General features: G+C 41.8%; 2 protein-coding genes across 15 annotated transcripts in view; one reads left to right on the top strand and one right to left on the bottom strand.

The window, feature by feature from the left end:
* Window positions 1-12869, bottom strand: part of LOC114205552 (uncharacterized) — a 126486-nt gene extending 113617 nt beyond the window's left edge. For all 11 annotated transcript variants that reach the window (XM_088026362.1, XM_088026348.1, XM_088026365.1 and 8 more), the window contains exon 1: window positions 12783-12869. The gene's annotated coding sequence lies outside the window, so the exon portion shown is untranslated. The remainder of the gene's footprint in view (window positions 1-12782) is intronic.
* A 499-nt stretch (window positions 12870-13368) lies between these two features.
* Window positions 13369-15885, top strand: part of SATB1 (SATB homeobox 1) — a 98937-nt gene continuing 96420 nt past the window's right edge. For 2 of the 4 annotated variants that reach the window (XM_028099055.2, XM_028099050.2), the window contains exon 1: window positions 13371-13609. The gene's annotated coding sequence lies outside the window, so the exon portion shown is untranslated. Of the gene's footprint in view, window positions 13610-15885 lie in introns of all 4 variants that reach the window. The other 2 variants (XM_088026338.1, XM_088026324.1) reach the window with 2 other exon arrangements.

Here is a 15885-nt window from a genome sequence, read left to right as displayed (position 1 = left end):
ATTTATTTATTTCAGAGAGGAGTTGCAGGGGCAGAGGGAGAGAGAATTTCAAGCAGACTCCCCACTGAGTGCAAAGCCTGACTCAGGGCTCGATCTCACGACCCTGAGATCATGACGTGATCATTACCTGAGCAGAAACCAAGAGTAAGAAACTTAACTTCTAAGTGCCACCCAGGAGCCCCAAGAATTTTAAAATGTTATTTTTTACACCAGAAACCAATCTTTTGATTAATTTAATATTTTTATAGCTCTCAAAAAGTTTCATTTAGATAGGTAACATATTTCTGTTTAAACTCAGAGTTTTATATATTTTATTGCTCTTGTAAAATAAGTATCTCTTAGAGGTTTATGTTTAAGCTAATCATTGCTAATATGTAGAAACACTACTGATTTATGTTAATAGTCATATGTCTGCCAATATTTTACTAATTTATTAAGTCTATTCACATTTTTGTTCACTTTTTTGGGTTTTCAAGCTATAAAAATATTTTTCCACTCATAATGATAATGTATATTTTTTCACTCTTTATAGGTCTTCTTTCTTTATTATTTTTTTAAAAAAGATTTTATTTATTTGAGAGAGAGAGAGCATGAGCAGGGCAGTGAGGGCAGAGGGAGAGGGAAAGGCAGACTCCTTATTGGGCGAGGAGCCCAACTCAGGGCTCAATCCGGGGACACCAGGACCATGACCTGAGCTGAAGGCAGATGTTTTACTGACTGAGCCACCCAGCTGCCCCAAACTCTTCTTTCTTTAGTATGTTATATTGATAAGGGCTTTAAAATAATGTTTAATAACATTATTGTGACAGAACCATTATACCAACTTCTACCCCATCCCTGTTTTTAAACATGTATATTTCTAGTATTTTACATTAATTTTAATATTGACTATTAGTTAAAAATATTTATTATCATGCTAAAAATAGTTTCTTTTTTTTTTTTAAGAATTTATTTATTTATTCGACGGAGAGAGACAGCGAGAGCAGGAACACAAGCAGGGGGAGTGGGAGAGGGAGAAGCAGTCTTTTTGAGATTCTTCCCTTCTACCCTCCCCCACTCCCCCTCCCCCCCACGATGTCTCTCTCTCTCTCAAATAAATAAATCTTTAAATAAATAAATAAATATAAAGCAACAACTTCTAATGCTTTTGTTTTCTCCATCTCCTTTTTCCACATTGTGGTTATTAATTACAGACTCTTTTTTTTAAATTAAAAAAAAACCTCCTTTTAGGATTATTTTATTGGAAACTTTGCTCCCTTAGTAAAGAAAAACATCTAGTCATTAACATCAATTCTTAATTCACTTCCATTTTCCCCTGTATTTTATTCATTTATTACTTCATCTTGACCCTCAGTGCTTAGTTAGCACTAAGCTTTTTTCCTGGTACTTCCTATTCTTGATTTTTTTAATATATCTGACCATTTAGTGATCTAGATGATATCTCTGCAATTTTTACAGAAAGTACTCTTAGTTGTTATACTTCTGACACCTTCCCGATTTAAAAATGTTCTTCTGTTGCTTTTATGTATGAGCCAATAACCAGGTAGGCATAAAACTTATTGCTCTCAAGGAGTTTACATTCTAAGTTAGACCTCCATAATTTGTCTATCCAATTTCCTCTTACCCTTTTAACTTTTATTCATTTTCTTTGGATATTTAGATTAGTTATGAAGTTTTTCTTCTGTATCCCTAATTTCTATTTCTGCAAAACAGAAATTTCACCTACTGAATTTTTCATTTAGTCACAATCTATTCTTATTTTTACCTGTTCTTGTTTAATTAAAAACAATATAGTCCCTCCTGCTATATTGTTATAATTGCATTCCTAAAAAGCCTCATATTATCAGAAGGTTATTATAAAAACAATTATTTCAAGGAGAAAAGGGGCTAGGGATAAGTAGTTTCAAATGCACAATAATAAGATAATTTTACTACTGTAATTTCAATAATAAATGTGTTTTTATATTTCTAAATGTTTTTAACTCAAATTGTAACTAATAAATTGGTCTATCAAAACAAGTAAATATGATTCTCAACATTACCAATCAAGTAATGTAAGACTTACAACGTAAAGTAAAACCAGATCTTAGACAATGGGTTACTAGGACCATAAAATAAATATATTACAGTTTGCAACTCTCCAAGTAAAGAAAAAACTATAACACCAACTGATCAACCAGCCATTCAAACAAATCTATTCCAAAATTTTATGGAATAACTGCATGTCTACATATATAACTGTAGTTCTAAATATGCCATCATGTTAAAACTAATAATAGCAAGTACAATGCAAATGATGTATCTTAATGTATCCATGATGTTATCTCCAATTCCATCTATAAAACCACAGGAAGTGGGAGAAATGATTGAATTTGCATATGGAAACAACCAGTTTCTGGTATCCTTCATGTGTTGGGATATGTTTATTGCTCCATTTCCAAAAACTGCAAGGAGACCCAAGAAAGTGGGAGCCCAAGAGAAGAAGACCCCAGGTCTTCAATGAACTTCCACAAAATTCCCGGTTTCCTGTAAGCTTGCAGAGTCAGTTTCTAGCATTTACAATATATTTCAAGTCACTGGTGCACAAGGCCCAAGAAGCCATCAAAGGGAAGTCTTACATTTGACTATTAAAATGCAGAAATGCAATTCTGGCCAGGAACAACTTTCACTCTGCTAGCATAGAAAACTGCCAGGGTATGTCCACTCTGCTAGCATAGGAAACTCCCAAAGTGTGTCGAGGCCAGCAATATAGAAGGCCAAAGGAGCATGTTAGAGAGCAAACTGGAATTAATGAAGTAGCCTCTTCATTCCTTCCACTCTCTAGAATATACTTATTTCCTGTATTTTTATTGTTGATTCATAAAATTCTTTTTCAGGTGGTTCTAAGTCCTTTAAAAAAAGTAATTTGCCAGAAGAATGTTCATATAGCGCAACTCATTTGTGTCTTCCCAGAAGTTCCCCAAGTTGGAATCTTAAAATATGCATATTGGGATGAAAAAACAGCTTAAAAACAGTTTTGTTAAATGTCTGTTTTTTTTAATTCAATGAATGATTTTAAAAATTAGCTTCATTGTTTTTTAATTTACCATCTGTTAACTCAATAAATATGAGTTCTTAAAGTTAACCTAATTGTCTTGGAATTTGCTGTTTTTGAAGCTGATTAAAATTATTTAAATTAATTTATTGTATATCCAGACTAGAATAAAGCATGTCTGCATTTGACTAGATCTTGGCTAATAATTTACAATGAACGTGCCCATTTTTAAAATGGACTAATTTTGTTTATGGCTCTTAATATATATCAGTCAACTGGTAGAGATGTAGAGATGCTGTTATTAGATACTCAAAGGGATAGTATATCAATACACCAAAACTAGTAGCCATTAAAAAGTGACCAAGTACAAACTTCTATCAACTCTGCCTTTTGTCTAATAAAGAGGAAATGAGGAGAGAATATCAACTGGAATGCTATTTTTCACCCTACATTCCCACGGATAAAAGGAGTTGCTATGTTTTTTTAAGTCTCATCCTGCCTCTGGTCCTAGTTTCTTAGACTAAGGGTGGTCACTGGATCCAAGCGAGGCAATCAGACTCATCCCTAAGAATTGTGAAGACAGAAAGATGGGCCTTTCTCTGGGTGGCTTGACTGAAACATCCATGGTTCAAGAACAACTGGCAATCATGATCTGCTATGTAACGGAGGAGAAGTAACTGTATTGCCAAAAGAAAGACAGAGAAAAAATACGGAGAGAGAGGACTGACTGGGTTCCCTGTAGCACCTCAATACATCTATTCCTGAAGCTCCACTGCACCCTTGACTTTGGATTCCACTAGAAGCTCCAGTTGTGCTTTTCGCTTTTCACTTAAGCTCACAGAGTCAGCTTCTATCACTTACCACCTACAAGTCAAAAGAACTTGAACTAATGCACTGGAGAGAAAATCCCACTGGTAGTAATAATTATTTAATCATGGGTTTTTTAGGCTTTACTCATCCCCCTGCTTTCCTTCAGATGAGAAGTTCTTAATTTTAACATGTAATTTAGCTAGTCTTTCTTTTATGGTTATTGCTTTTATGGCTTATCTAAGAAACTTTTGTCTATCTCCAAGTGATGTTTTCCTCTAAAACTTTATGGTTTTAATTGTACATTTAGATCTATAATCCACTGGCAGTGAATTTTTGTGTATGGTTTGAGGTAGGAATCAAGGTTTTTTTGTTTGTTTTCTGTATGGACATCTAGTTATCCTAGCACCATTTGTTGAAAACACTTTCTTTTGTGTATTGGGTTTGGTGGAGGGGAAAGTTGGGGGGGGGGCGTCATCCGAAGCCATCTGAAACTAATGACTCAATACTAAAATGCTGAGGCAGACTTATTAACTTTATTAATGAGTTTAGGAAAATAATAGTAACTTCTTCACTTAAAAGAATGAGTTAATAATTCGTTCATCGGAATTCACTTCTTCCATAAACTTGCATGTAATATACCTAAAATATATCTCAAGACTAATAGTCAAATCTGTTTTCTGTTCCGTGCTGTTGCCAGCTTACCCTTTCCATTGTCTATATAATGTGTACCCATTTATGTTCCAAATATTAAAAGAAGCCAGGCATACTGAGATCCAGGCTAGGACTATATCTATTAGATAGAACAAACTACATATGTCCAAGAACACTAAACAAAATAAAACTGATAACCAAGTCAAAGCAGGATTCAACTGCTGGTCCTATCTGTTTGTCCCTCTTCTATGTATCATACCTGGAACTTTTACTGCCCTTTCAATTGTATAAATCAGCTTCCCAGTTGTCTCAGGAAGATCCAAAAGAAATAATGTTATTATATATTTGTGATCTTGAAATCCATTGATTCCCAATGCGTAAGTCACAGATGACCTGCATACAAATCATCTTCATGGCACACGTAGAAAATATTTAATATTGACCAAAAACTCTGGGGTAAATGTATGAGGCAACTGGCTCAGGAACTCTGAGCATCCTAAGCCCTTCCCAGGCTCTCATGAGTCATCTTCAAGGCTGAAAGCTTCAATACCGTGGCACACTTGTTATCCTTTTGTACCATAGCACCTGGCTTATTCTAATCTAAGTACTTCTAAAAAATGTACAGTGGTGGATGGAAAATTTATAGGTTTGGCTAATAAGTATTCCCTATTTCTGGAATAATTATCCCTAATTTATTTTGGAGAACAATACCTCCCCCATTCCCAGCCTACACAATTTGGGGAGGGTGGCTGCACACTTACATCCAAGGTGGGCATTTGCCCCAAGGCTGGTGAATTAAAGAACCATAGCCCTTGACAAGGATTATAAATGCCTGCATGAGTACATGATACAACTTGATACAGTCACAATCAGGTGAAGTTCTTTTGCTGGAAACTTTAGAAAGAGGAGTGTTCTTTTGTTGGAGTTTCTATATCAGAAGAATAGAAGCTTGGAGGGACTAGCTTACTATAGTAAAGGGAAAACTAGACTAAGACTGAAGTTAAAGCAGAAGTTGACACAGAAGAAAGCAGAAACAAGAGATGGTGACATTATCTGAGCAGATAGACCTAATTATGCCTAAAGCACTCCTTACACTGTATTTCCAACTTAAGTGTGTGTGTGTGTGTGTGTGTGTGTGTGTGTGTGTGTGTGTGTGTGTGTTCAAGGATAAAAAGTGAAACAAAACTTTCATTTATGATTCGGATTTCTGCCCCTTTCAACCCAAGTTTCCCAAATCCATATGGATCACTGGATCCCGGCTTTATTTCTACCAAATCTGAATTTATGGACATGGAGCCAAGGAATCTGCATTTTAAATAAGCATTTTTATTTAATTCCTATACACGGTAAAGTTTGAGATCTACCAGTATGTGGGAATTAGGGGTGAAAAGAACTAACATTCCCCACCCTGATGTTTGTTGACATCAACAAGATAGTTGGTTAGTCATAGAATCAGAACTAGAGGCCAGTTCTCCTCTTTTCTTCCTGGTGACTTATTTCCCCAAGGTCATGCTCTATTACTTTTTTTCCTACTCCAACACATTTTTCATCTAAATTGTAAACATTTACTAATGGCAGGTTCTACGTTTGGGCAGCATTCATAGCATATAAAAATAGGAGGTGCTTCAACAATTTTGAGATAAATGTTACTAGCGAATATGTTCTGGACTTGGCAAACATTTCCACAAAAGTTATAGAAGACAGAAAGCATTCCACTGTGTGTGTAGCCGTTTTAATAGAAAAATAATTTCTTCCAAAATCTTTCAGTAAAAAATAAATATTCCAGAAATATAGGCCATAATTATTCTCTGGCTTTGAGTCCCCTTGGCACACCAGCAAGTCACCCAGGGGGTACTTGTTTCTTTTTACCCCACTTACATTCCAGTCAATTCACTTTCTCTTCTTGTTTACATCCCAGGATTTCCTCTCTATTAGAATAACAATGACAACATTAACAAAAGAAAACACAGTTTAGTCTTTATTGACTACTAACTGTGTTGAAGTGCTGGCATTTGCTAACTCCAGGAGTTGAGTACCATGATCCCCACCAAATGGATGAGGAAGTTGAGGCAGGAAACTAAGAGACTTGCCCAAGGTCATGCTAGTGACTAGTTGAACCTAGATTAGAATCCAGATGGTTTGACACCTAAGGCTGCTTTGCCTATACATATAAATTTTGTCTCTGTATTTTTTCTCTGAAGATCACTTAAAATATTATAATCTGCTCGTGCTGCTTCTTTGTATTCAAAACTCATGGAACACATAAAATGGGTGGGTTTTATTGTCCATAAATTATACCTCAAGAAAGTTGAATTAAAAAATTACAATGTGTAGAGCCAAATTGCTAAGAATTTAAAGACTTGATTGTCCAATGAATTGAGTGGCTTTAAGAATATGGATGTGCCCCTGTATATATAATATATACTATACAGAGTTTGGCCTTCACTAAAAATATGCATAAGCTACACAAAAGGGTGTAGTGTAGTTTTACAAAGCCTGGGAATACAGACTTTTAGGGCTTGCTACAAGAATCACGTGTTTAGCTGGCATTCCTTTACAGGGTAGGATCAGTAAGCTTAGTTCTAGATAATATTCTGATGCTAGGCTTATCTTTATATCCTACGCTACAGGATTTATGCATTTTTAAAAACCAATAATATTTATCACAGAGAAAAAAATTACAAATGATCAATATAAGATCATCGTGCTCTTGAGAAACTTGTCTAACAAAGGAAGCATATGGCATAAGGAGTGCTCAAAAAATGTGCCCTCCTTCTAAAACTTTAGCTTTTTTTCTCTGCCATTCATTAGCTCTTCAAATATTTATCAGGTGCCCCCTATATACGTGGAAAGTTGTATACTATAAAGGGCTTTGCATCATCCCTCAAATGATATTATATTATGGAGTGGCAATTACAGCCTCCCATCCCAGGCTCCAGACTTTTCTTGTCCACTTTGCTACCAGAGAAATCTATTTTTTTTAAGATTTTTATTTTTAAGCAATCTCTACGCCCAACATGGGCCTCGAACCCACAACCCCGAGATCAAGAGTCATGTGCTTCACCAACTGAGCCAGCCGGGTGCCCTCAGAGTGATCTTTCTAAAGATTTCGGTTGGTGTTACTTCCATCCTTACAATCTTTAATGACTCCCTATCTTATACAGTAGGAGACATTTCACTAGTGGTCTTTACGCTGATTTTGATCTGTAGACATGTTTTCTCCCCACGTGAGTACTTTAAGATGTGGGTAAATCCTCAACATTTAATATTTCAATTTTTCATATGAAACCAAATTAGGAACTTCTCTTTAACAACTGGAAGACCAGGGGCAGCTGGGTGGCTCAGTCAGTTAAGCCCGCCTCTTGATTTAGGCTCAGGTCATGATCTCAGGGTCCTGGGATGGAGACCTGTGGGGGCAGGGGCTCCCCGCTCAGTGGGGAGTCTGCTTGAGGATTCTCTCTCCCTCTCCCTCTGTCCCTCTGCCCTTCCCCCACTCTCTAAAATAAATAAATCTTAAAAAACAAAAACAAAAAGTAACCTCAATTGGAAGACCTGACATTCAGCATCATTGGACAGGGAATATATTCTCCAGATTGCCACAGTCTCCACCACTGCTTATGGTCTCAACTTGGTCTGCTTTGTTCACTTGTTTCCATGCTTGGCCCAGAATAGACAAAAGAGTTTGCAATTCGATGGATGGGATATAGCTTGTCCGCAAGGTTCTTCTCAAATTGTAGTTGCTTGATTTCATCCTTCCCAAAGATCTCATGTTGCAGCCACACTGAGTTCCTGCTAGTTCCCTAAACAGCAAGCTTGGTCATCCCAGTGCCTTTACTCACATTGGTCTCTCTGCTTGAAATGTCTTTTTTTTTTTTTAAGATTTTATTTATTTATTTGACAGAGAGAGACAGTGAGAGAGGGAACACAAGCAGGGGGAGTGGGAGAGGGAGAAGCAGGCCTCCCACGGAGCAGGGAGCCAGACGCGGGGCTCGATCTCAGGACCCCCAGTTCATGACCTGAGCTGAAGGCAGACGCTTAATGACTGAGCCACCCAGGCGCCCCTTGAAATATCTTCTATCTTCCTTTTCTGCCCAGAAGAGTCTCACTTATCCTTAGTACTTAGTTCAATTCCTCTATGAACTTTCCTAAATCCTTCCAGAGTTATTTGCTTCTTTCCAAGTGCTCCCATAGCACTTTGTGCTTCTATTAGCATTGCAGTGGCTTTTCTTTCTGTGTGCCCAGTTGGAAAATATGTTTCTTGAAAAGATGAACTCTTAATCATCTCCATATACGCAGTCCTTAATAGAGTATCTGGCATCAATGAGTGAGTATTTATTGAATGAACAAAAAGATGGATAAGTGAATGAATGAATACTTCCAAGAGACTTTTTTAATTGTGTTGTAAAATTCTGATGTTTAAAATAAGGGAAGTAACTATTCAAGACAAAATTTCAAAATTTGATAATGATCATGACATCTTCAGATAACACTTTTTTTCCCCCAGATAACAAGTCTCAAAAGTTCCTGTTCATGTTACCCTTTCTCAGAAAACAAGTCTTGAAAAAATAAAATACATATAATATGAGGAAATACATAAAAAGTGGCTTAAAATTGATAGGCCCCCGCAATTTGGGGAGAAGGGGTGGGATTGTCACGCTGCATTCAAAGAGAGAATAGATGGTGAAAAAAGTCACAGCATGCATGTCTCCCTATAATTTGGTGGCCTCTCCAGCAGTGTTTACTCTGGAGAATGAAACATTTAGGCCACAAAGGAGCAGGGTGGGATCATTTAGCTAGAGTATCAGTGCACAAGGGTTACTAAGAGTGTGTTAGTCCTTAAAAGCTGTGCACCGGAGCTCTCTACTTTGGGGCACAAGGTAGGCTGCATTATCTGGCCTCATTGTGATGATTCTATGGAGCCATGCAACTAGTATTGGCCAATTAGTTGTGAGCCTAAATGATGTGTGTCACTTCTGGCCATAGAATTTAAATGCCAGCCTGACACCCTCTGAATGATCTTTATTTTTCCCATAACAACATGAAACATTCAAGATGGCAACTGTTCTATCAGCCTGGGACCTTGCATGAGGAGACATGGAACAGACCAGCTGACTTGCAACGCACTCAGCACGACCAAGGAAACAACTTTTGTCATTGTAGATCACTAAACATTGGAATTGTTTGTTATTTTGGCATAAGAGAGCCTCTCCTAATATAACAGATTTGGTCTGTTTGGCAGAACTAGGACTAATGGTTGAAAGTTTTAGGGTTTATAGGATTTAGGAGTTTTAGGGTTGAAAGTTTTAGGAAAGTCTGCATCAATTTTGTTCAATTTGAAAAAATGTAATAAAGTATACAAAGATGGAATGAACTACTTAGGATATTCCTCATTTATACACACAATATACATTGAATTTTACCCTGTGGTAACTATTCTGTAGATAAAATCTCTGCCTTTATGTCGGTAAGTGGTGAGGTCCCCTTCACTCAAGGTGTTTGCCTTGATAGCCCCTAAAGGTTTGACTTGACAAATTAACTTCAAAAATACATTCCAACCAGGAACTACAGGATGTCTATTTCCTCTGATCTAAAAAAGAAAAAATCTATTTGCTCAAATACTCTTTTGATTGCATCCATTTACGGATCCATTGAGTTGTATTTTCACATTTTGATGTCATCTTGCCACCAAACAAATTCCTTGAAGGCCAGTACTGTTTTATCCCTCCTTTGCATCTTTCTCACACTATTTAGTAGGCAGTATTTGTTGTCTATTGTCCTAGGAAAATAATCAGCTTTTGACACTAGTTATTATTATTGACCATTTGATATGTTTCATATTTACTTGTCTTTCAACCATTTAAATTAGATTTGGACTTGTTAAAAAAATCTAGGAGCAGAAATATATTACCCTAATAATTTTCATACAAAATACCTTTTTCTTTTGGGAAAAAAAAAGGCTTATCCTAGGACTATTGAATTTGTGGCCAATTACAATATTTCATTAACATCTTAATTCAGTAAGTATTTAATGTATTCCTACTATGTGCCAAGGGGCAAGGTTTACAAAAGAGTTTATCAAGTTACGTTACTTAATGCACTGTACGCATCATTACATAATTCTGTGTTATAATAGAGCCTGTGAGCTCTCTGTTCAAGACTATTTAGGGGGAAAAAAGCAAATTCAAAAGGTCAGGGCAAAATGTTCCTTTGGTTTAATGCAGGGGAGCATATCACACTTTAGATTCGGGGGACTTAGCTGATAACTTTGGGAAATAAATGAGTATGTAAGAGTGTGTAAGGGAAAAAAATCTTTTTTTTTTTTTTTGTATTTCAATTTCTGTTAAGCTTCACTTCAGCCTTTCAGAATTGGAGAATCAGCTGCCTGGTATAAGAAATTGCTAATAAGGAGTAATTAAAGACTGAGAATTTATTCTTTCCATTCCAAAAATGATGTCATTCCCAGATGGAGATATTGATACTAGTTAGGCAATTCAGCATTTTGGTAAATTAAGGCAGGAGATTTGGTGTCTCTTGGGTCCTATGTATGGAGAAAGTAGTCCAGGAGGGAAAACTTGTGTTTTGTTTTTGCCCATGGCATTTATACCTTTTTGCTTTGCTTTACAGAACCAGGAGTTGAGGGGAGCACCTGCATCTTAGAAACAAGGTAATTCTCTAAAATAACACTAATTCATAAACTTTTTATATTCTTATGTCTTTGGAATTGCTGCCTTCACATAAAATGACAATTAACTGAAAAAGATGGACATTTCAGTGAATCCAGTATCACTGATAGGAGAGAACTGGCATATCAGAAAGCAGCATGAATACATGTGCTATTCTCCTTTATTTAGAAAAAGCACACAAAAATACAGCACAGTTGATGTGCTGTTACCAGGACTTGAAAGGAGAATCAACCACTGTGTAAAAGATAAAATAAGACTGCACGAATATGAGGATTTTCCCGGCGTGCTTTATTCATAGACATCTGACAGAAGAGGACCTAACAGAGCTTTTAGGAAAAACTGAATTCTCAGCCCACAGTCACTTTCCAGGAACTTCACTGCAAACAGTGCTCCGCGCTGGCGGGATGGAGATCTTAGCAATCTCCCTCCTGCTTCCATAGTTTCCTTCTCTCTAAATACAATTATGTATGGGGACTTAATGAGAGAGCAAGCCTTGTGTGAAAGGAACTCAAGAAAGTGCAGCTTCTAAAAATACACCGAGGCGGCTCTACAGTCCTTATTGTTACAAACTGACGTTTTGCAGTTCAAGCTAGGAACCTAACAACTACACACACACACACACACACACACACACACACACACACGCGCGCGCGCGCGAAGAAAAAAGTAGACTGTTTTTCCTTTCTGCAATCCCCTTAACTTTGAGTAAACAGTAGTAATTTTCTGTTGTCATACTCAATGCAAATTTCCCCAAGACGACACGACACAAAACAAAAGACCTGTTAGCTTCCTACCAGCGGGGTGGGGGTGGGGGTGGAGGATGGCAGGAGGAGAGGGGCAAAGTTGATGGAGTTCTCATTTCTCCTTAGCCTGAGGTCCTGAACCTCCAAGTCACTCTGCTGTTGCAGAGGTTTTTGGGTTTCATTCACCTTCTGGGAAGGTTCCCTTGCCCCTCTCCTCCGCCACCCCCTGTCATTAAATTCTCATCACTTGCCCCCTTTGCTTCCAGCTTTTTGGAGAAATTGGACCTCAGTTCAGGGTCTCTTCCCAGCGGATTTTAAAGAAGTACAGTTGCCGATGGGAGGATACATATTAAACAAATGGGCAGGGGCGCGGGGTGGGGGTCTGCAAGAGGGTCCCCCTCCTTATCCTTCCACCACGTGCTCCTCAGTTGGGGTGCAGCACTCATGGATGGGTGCCGAGAGGGGCGAGGGTAGGATGGAGGGAGATGGGCAGAGCTGGCTGTAAGGGAAGGAGGCCCCCTAGGAGAGATCGTCTCGACCGAACATTGACTACAGAAAAAAATTGGCCCACATGCCCCTAGTGGGGAGCGATACACCCCACGCGGGCTGGGTTTTGGGGGGGGTGCGTAGGGCTCTCTCACCTGACTTCCTCCTCCGCTGGCACACACACTACAATCACCCGCTTCTCTCCCCCCCTCAAAAAAAAAGCCCAGCCAAACAACGAACAACAAGAGGAAGCCGCAGGCGGCAAGAGGAGGGGTGCGCGTGGTGGGGGCCCGGGAGAGGTGAGGGGGCAGGGTTGGCGGGCGTCGAGAACCGCGCCGCGCACCCCGTGGCGTACTCCCAGGCGCCCACACTTACCCCTAGCGGCTGAGGGTCCGGTCTTCGGCGCCAATCCCAGCGCGCGCCTCTCGCCCGCCCTAGTCCCTCCGGCCCGCCGCCCCCCACACCCCGGCCGGCGCGCTGGGAGGGAGCCTGGGAGCGGCGCGCGGCTGCGGCGGCGGCGGCGGCGGCGGCGACAGCGGCTCGGGCTCGGCTCGGCTCGGGCTCCAGCGCGCTCAGTGTAGCCGGCGACCGCCGAGGCTTCCACCGCCAGGGGGAGAAGCCGGGGCGGGCGCTGGGGAGGCGGGCCGGGCCCTCACCGCCCCGCCGGCCAGCCCGCGTCGCACAAGCTCGGGAGCGGCGGCGACGCGGGGTCCGCCGAGCCCCCGGGCGCAGCGTGCCGGGCCGAAGGAGCCGCGGCTGGATGCGCGCCCCGGGGAGCTGCGGGTTCCCGCGGGGGGCGCCCCGGACGCTCCGGTGCGCCTCCAGACTGCGGGCGCGGCGACCGCCGAGCCGAGAGCAGCTCCCGCCGGCCCCTTCCCCCTCCCGCCCCCGCCGCCGCCCCCTCCCCCTCCCCCCCGTTAACATCTCCTCCCTCCCCCCCTTCCTTCGCTCGGCCCCGCGCGCTCGCTAGCTCGCTCCTCGCCTCGCTCTCCCCTTTAAACGCCCACTTCGGATGGGGAAAGAAGACAACTTGAAGTCAAGTTGCCATTAACTTCCGTGGCAGCCGCAGCTCCGGCGGCGGCTGCACAAGAGGCAGAAGCCGCTGCCTCGGAAGTCCGACGCCGGCGCGCCCGCCCGGGGAGCTGTTCCTGGTCGCGGGCCCGCACTCGACAGCCACCGCCGCCCCCAACGCCCATGCCTGAGTGAGTTCTGCTCCTTTGCCTCTCTCCCCCCAATTCTTGCTCTTTCATTTCTCTCTCTCTCTTTTTTCGGAATCGATCCAAACTTCTCTGTAGCACCCACCCACGGCGCCCCTTGTTGGGGCGGCGCGGCTCCCCTCTCGTGGCCGTCCGGCGGCAAGGGTCTTCCGAGCCCCCTCTCTCGTGCGCAGCCGAACCCGGGAGGGGTGGGCCGGTAGAGCGTGGGAGAGCACCCGGAATGGGGGACTTGGAGATGCCATTCATTCTCTCTCAGGGTGTGGGCACCCTAACACACCTGCCTGACAGACCCTGGCTGAACAAACTCCTTCAGGTCGTCAGTATGACCCCTCTTGGAAGAGAAAAGGGGAACCGAAAAGACCGAAGGAAGCAAACGGGAAAAGGGAAAGAAAGCCTCTCTGTGCGCCCCGAAGCTGGGCTGGCAGAAAGGTGCCCGGCGGAGTAGGCTGGGGGAGTGGAAACGTTCCCCGCCGGATCGCAAGTAAGCTCAGCATCCTTCCCCGGTCCATCTCCTCCTTCCTCCGCCCCCCGCCCGCGCGCCTGGTTGGGAGCGGCGGAGGAGAGGGGCCTAGGAAGTTAGTGGCAACTTCTCCATCCCGGGAACACTCGGGCGCCCGGGCGCTCAAGTTGGAGCCGGGATTTTGAAAGCCGCGGCACTACGCATTTCGAGCCCTCGCTGGCGGTAGTGAGGTCGGTCCTGAAGGGGCTCCTGGAGTGAATGTAGGTTTGGAGTAGGGCTGGAGGCAGAAAGAGGTGCTGCTCTACTAGTAGGACCGAGACATCACAGGTGCGGCCTCGGGGTCCGCACCGTGTCTCCCTCCTGCGGTCCCGACCCGAGCGTGGCGGCCTTCTCGGAGCGCTTCTCTGCGGAGGTTCCCGGGGCGGCGGAGCGTGGTTTTGGGCAACCACGATAAGAGGCACAAAGCAGGCAGGTGGCAGGTACGGGGAGTGACACGGGTGTACCGGGGAAGTGCACTGAGCAGGACTCTTCGGATGACCCCAGAAGACGAAGAGGGGCTCAGGACTCTTGATGGAGGTCTTGGCTCGGACCTCCACTGGGGCGTTGCAAATCTTACTTACTAGTGTCAACCACAGGATCGCCTCTCAAAGTGCCCTGGTTGGCAACTTTGACCTCTGTGCCCTTCCTCGGCGAACTTTCCTTCGCGGCATTCCAGATTTCCAGGCAAATGTTCTAAGACTTGGACTCTACACGGTTGTATAAGAGACGGGGAAAACAGAAAGACGTCCGGTTCTCAGGAGAAAACCATTCTACCCGGACTGGCTGGGGTTCCCTGCTTACATCCTTGGAGGCCAGGGGACCTGACTTTTCCAGAAGACAGAGGAGGGGTAAGAAATGAGTGAAAGGCGACTGGTCGGTGTCAGGTTTTGTCCTAAGCAGTCTCTAAAATCTACAGTGTTTGTGCTACTGAGGAAGTAACTCGTGCAGTTGAAACTTTATTGAAATTTACACCCTATCTGAAGTGGATTTTTCTGAGGTGTCAAGACTGTAAGATTTATTCTATAGTAAAACGTACCTGCAAAAGCAAACAATAACAACAACAACAAAAACTGTACTTTAAGACTGGAAAAAGCCAAGGTTGAGGTGTTCGCTCTAAAAACCTTTAATCTGCTGTGGGGTACTAATGCTTTGATTTAGCAGCGGTCCTTTATTTCTATTGCATATTATTTTAGTAGAACAGTAGTACATTCATATACTGGCTCCTCCAGTCTGCTGGCAAACATTAGCATTCAAGCTTACATTTTTGACAAATGTGCAGACAGGAATAGCATGAATAGGCATCTTAAATATTAACAACCTAAGCATCTGTTGTGAAACAAATTTAATATATTTACTCTGTTTTTCTCACATTGTTAGAAAAGGTTATAATAAGTGCATAATTTCAACTTTAGTTAGCAGAAGTAACTGGCTGTATCTTTCACTACCTCTCCAAGTGTTTAACACAGTCACCAGACATAATACTTTAATTAACTTGGTTAGGCACATTATTAAATACACTTTAGACCATGTGTATACTATGTAAAATGTAACAGTAGCAAAATATGTATCCTATTTGTGCACATTTTAAGTGACTGCATTTTATAAATACACCAGGCATGTTTATTCTTCATCTCCATTTGATACTTACTACTTCATAGTTTTTCTAATGAAAACAATATTTTAAATGTAGAGTTGTTCAGTCATATCTAACACATAACATGTAAACAGTAGCTATAAAATACAAAGCATTGTTAAATTTAAC

The sequence above is a fragment of the Eumetopias jubatus genome, unplaced genomic scaffold (genome assembly GCF_037043125.1).
Source record: "Eumetopias jubatus isolate StellerSeaLion01/CBP00866 unplaced genomic scaffold, mEumJub1_p1.0 scaffold_1, whole genome shotgun sequence".
Taxonomy (NCBI): Eukaryota; Metazoa; Chordata; class Mammalia; order Carnivora; family Otariidae; genus Eumetopias; species Eumetopias jubatus.
Note: the sequence above shows the minus strand (reverse complement) of the source record. Positions and strands in the feature narration are given on the sequence as shown.